Source organism: Xenopus tropicalis, chromosome 7 (genome assembly GCF_000004195.4).
Source record: "Xenopus tropicalis strain Nigerian chromosome 7, UCB_Xtro_10.0, whole genome shotgun sequence".
Taxonomy (NCBI): domain Eukaryota; kingdom Metazoa; phylum Chordata; class Amphibia; order Anura; family Pipidae; genus Xenopus; species Xenopus tropicalis.
The window spans coordinates 64,002,264-64,006,474 of record NC_030683.2 but is presented as its reverse complement, the minus strand read 5'-3'; positions in this window follow the sequence as shown (position 1 = coordinate 64,006,474).

The window sequence follows — 4,211 nt, the reverse complement described above, 5'->3', positions numbered from 1 at the left end:
CTCAACCTGAATCTTCCATATCCTCCCTTTTTTCTAAAAAGAAGAAACCATTTTTTCCTATTCATCCTGAAATTAAAGACATTATGAATCAAGAATGGGCTAATGGTCCTAAGAAGACTCCTGTTGAGGCTAAGATTGGTCAGTTATATCCTTTTTCTCCGGAAGATCTAGAATTATGGGAGAATCTTCCCACTGTTGATGCCCCAGTGGCACGATTATCTAAAAAGACGGCGCCTTATTTCAGCCTTAAAACACCCGATGGACAGACGTATGGAAACTGAATTGAAAAAGTTGTTCATGATGGCTGGGTCAGCTTGTAAGCCTTCTGTGTCCATAGTTTCAGTTTCTAAAGCAATTTCCATTTGGGCAGACAACATTGAACAAGCAGTTCTTAAAGATTCTCCTAGAGAGAAGATTGCTCAAGCTCTTTCAGATCTCAAAAAGGCCACAGAATTTTGCCTTGAAGCTGTTATTGATCTTTCTAGATTGCCGGCTCGTAATCTTATGTATTCAGTTGCTGCTCGCAGAGCATTATGGCTTCGCTCATGGTATGCGGATACCGCCTCCAAAAATACGCTGTGTAAGTTGCCCTATGAGGGTAAACGATTGTTCGGTAAAAGCCTAGATGACATCATTGCGAAATCCTCAGGAGGAAAGAGCACCTTTTTACCGCAGACCAAACGATTCTTTGATCCGAAGAAACAAGATGACGGTTATTCCTCAAAGCGGAGGGAAGATTCCAGATATTACAGACCTGGCAGAGAGTTTGAGGCACCTTGACGTTCTGGTCAGTCTTCTTTTTTTCGGGGCAACAAGTCTAAGGGTCCAAGGTCCCCAAAAAATCAGCCCAAGGCCCAATGAGGTGAGGCCAGCCCAGACAGGTGCAAGGCTACTAAAATTTCATCAAGTCTGGGCCAAAGAGATAGAGGACGAGTGGGTGCTCTCGGTAGTGTTGAGAGGCTATCGGCTGTAGTTTTTGGAAAGACCCAGAGGAAATCATTTTATCCTGACAAAGTCAAGACCTTCAGATTTTTTTGTTCTTCAGGAGTACATTTCTCAGCTTTTAGCCAAAGGGGCCGTCACTCTAGTTCCGCAACATCAAAGAGGGCAGGGCGTTTATTCCCCTCTTTTCCTTGTAAAGAAAGCAACCGGAGATCTATGACCAATCTTAGATTTAAAGGAGACTTAACAAATTTTTCAAGCCCCAGAGGTTCAAGATGGAGTCCATCAGTACTATAAAAGCGGTAGTGCATGCAGGGGATTGGCTGGCATCCCTAGATTTGAAAGATGCATACCTTCATGTTCCTGTGGCAGAGGAACATCATCGGTATCTCAGATTTGCCTGGCAAGAGCAGCATCTTCAATTTCAGTGCCTTCCCTTTGGGCTAGCCACATCGTCAAGGACGTTTACCAACGTCCTAGTCGTCCTGGTAGCAAAGATGAGGAGGGAAGGTGTGGAGGTCTACCACTATTTAGACAAACTTCTCATTGTGGCAAAAGATCTACCCTCCTGCGTCATGTAGCCTTGGTCAGAAATACACTGACCTGCTTCGGGTGGTTAGTGAATGAAGCCAAGAGACAATTATTTATCTTGGGGCATTTTTCAACACCAGGATAGGTATGGTGTCCTTGCCTCAACAGAAGATCCTGATGCTAGTGGGGAGAGCAGAGCAGTTGATGTTTGTTTCAGCCCTGTTGGCCAGAGAGTACATGACTTTTTTAGGTCTCCTAACATCCACCTTGGGTCTTGTGAAATTGGCAAGGTGGAGAATTGGATTGGTCTCAGATGATTTCCTTGTCTTGGAAGGTGAAAAGACATCTCTTATTGTGGCAGAGTCCCAGCAACCTTGACAGAGGGTATCCCCTGGCCAAGCCCAAGTGGGTGGAGGTCTTCACACATGCCTCGGGTCAAGGTTGGGGAACTCATGTAGAAGAGATGGCGATCCAGGGTCAGTGGAGGTCGGACTTATCTCATCTTCCGTCCAACATCTTGGAGTTGAGAGCGATTCGGGAAGCCTTGATCAAGATCAAGATCCTCGGACCAGTCCTATCAAGGACTTCAATGAAAATAAGATCGGACAACATGTCAGCAGTGTCCTATGTGAGCTGATAGCCATAATTCCAGATTGGCCACGCAGGCCATGGTATCCCCTCCTCAGACAGTTATCCATCTGTCAATCCCTGAGATTGCCTTTGATGGAGGATCTTTTAATGCAGGGCCCGTTTCTTCATCCGAATCTCAGCAGTCTCAATCTTGCGGCATGGAGGTTGAGAAGTCTAGACTTAGACAACGGGGATGTTCTGACCAAGTGATTAATACTCTGTTGAAGGCCAGGAGGCCTGGAACGTCTAATACTTACCATAGCATATGGCAGCGGTTCATTTCGTGGGCCAGAGAGAAGAGTTTTGATCCTTTGCAACCTTCTACACCCATGATTTTGGATTTTCTGCAAACAGGCCTTGATTATGGGCTAAGTTTAAGTTCCTTAAAGGTACAGATCTCAGCCTTGTCTGCAGTGTTAGGAGAAAGGTGGGCTGAGGATCCCTTGAAAGAGCAATTTTTCAAGGCCATTTTAAGAGTGAAAGCTCCTGTAAAGAAATCCTCTCCACCATGGGATTTGCAGTTGGTCCTTCAGCCTCTTTCAGCTCCTCCTTTTGAACCCATTGATCAGATTCCTCTCTGGTGGCTATCCCTAAAGACCGTGTTCTTGGTGGCCTTGACTTCAGAAGGAGAGTTGGGGAGCTGCAAGCTCTGTCCGTAGATCAACCCTATACCATTTTTCATGAGGAGAAAGTTGTGTTAAGAACTGTTCCGTCCTTCTTGCCTAAAGTCCTCTCAAGATTCCATATTAATGAACCTATTATTTTACCAACCTTACCTGCTGAGAATGGGAAAAGTTCCCTGGATGTAAGACGATGTTTTCAGGTCTACATCAACAGAACAAAGTCTTTAAGAATGTCACAGAGACTCTTTGTGGTACCGGCAGGGTCAAGAAAAGGAGAGGCGGCAGCAAAGTCTACTTTGAGCAGATCATCTCCTAGAGCGGTGCGAGCTAACTATAGGTATTGCAGCCTCTTGGGCAGTGGAGGCAGGAGTTTCGGTGGAATCCATTTGCAGAGCAGCGTCCACTAATACCTTTATTAAGCACTACAAGATAGATGTATTGTCATTCATCCCTCCCTGTTTATTGCTTTGGTATTACCTGTGTGTTTTTACATGCTGCCGGGGGGATGACCAGGAAAGGGGAAAATTGTTTCATACTTAACGTAATTTTCCTTTCCTTGTCATCCCCACGGCAGCATGCCTGCCCTATTAATTTTTGTGTTCGTATTTTTCAGCTTTAAACTAAGACAAAGGAGATCGTGTTGGGGAGGTACTTATGCTGATTGGGGGCGTGGATGTTTTCTTCTGCTGTAGCTGACAGAGGAGTGCATGCCCGTGTGTTTTTACATGCTGCCGTGGAGATGACCAGGAAAGGAAGATTACAGCAAGTATAAAACAATTTTCCCCTGTCAGGTTTACAAACAGGGATGCTTTTCCAAGGAAAAAATATCCTCTGTGGGGAGTTTCCTGTTCTCGACTTTTGCGGGGTTGTCCTGCTAGGGCAGAAATCTTTACTATACCTTTTTGCCAAGCTCCCCAGATATATCAACCTGGATTAGAAGATGAAGGCCAATGAGGAAGAACCACCAATTTCCAATCACTAAATGAGAGTGATAGGAAGTTGTCACTAACCTTAGGGCCAATAACACAGATAAGGTAAATTAGATATACAGACATCTGCCTAGCAACTAGAGGAAAAGCACTCTACCTAGCTGTGTTCACACTATGGTGGCTATTGTCTGTAGGGGGGATTAGTTCTCCTTTAACGTTACCAGCTAGTGGTTCAGATCCTCTCCTGTGGAAACTGTTCAAAGAGCAATGTAGTAGGCCGTAATCACTTCAAGATTGTGATCCTTTCACTTAAGACCAGTTATGCCAAAGGGAGAGTCATGCATTTTGCTCCCTTAGCCCTGCTGCTAGTTGCATGTGGTGCAAGGTAAAATTCCCTCAAAAAAATTGGAAGACCTTTCATCCTTACATTACAATTCTGAAAAGGTCAGGTCATTCACCATAATGCTTCAATATAGCCAGTATCTTGCTGTAATGGTTGTTGGGTCTGGGTCTTAGTGGTGATTTGTGTAACTGGATCCAGGATTTTCTCACAAAT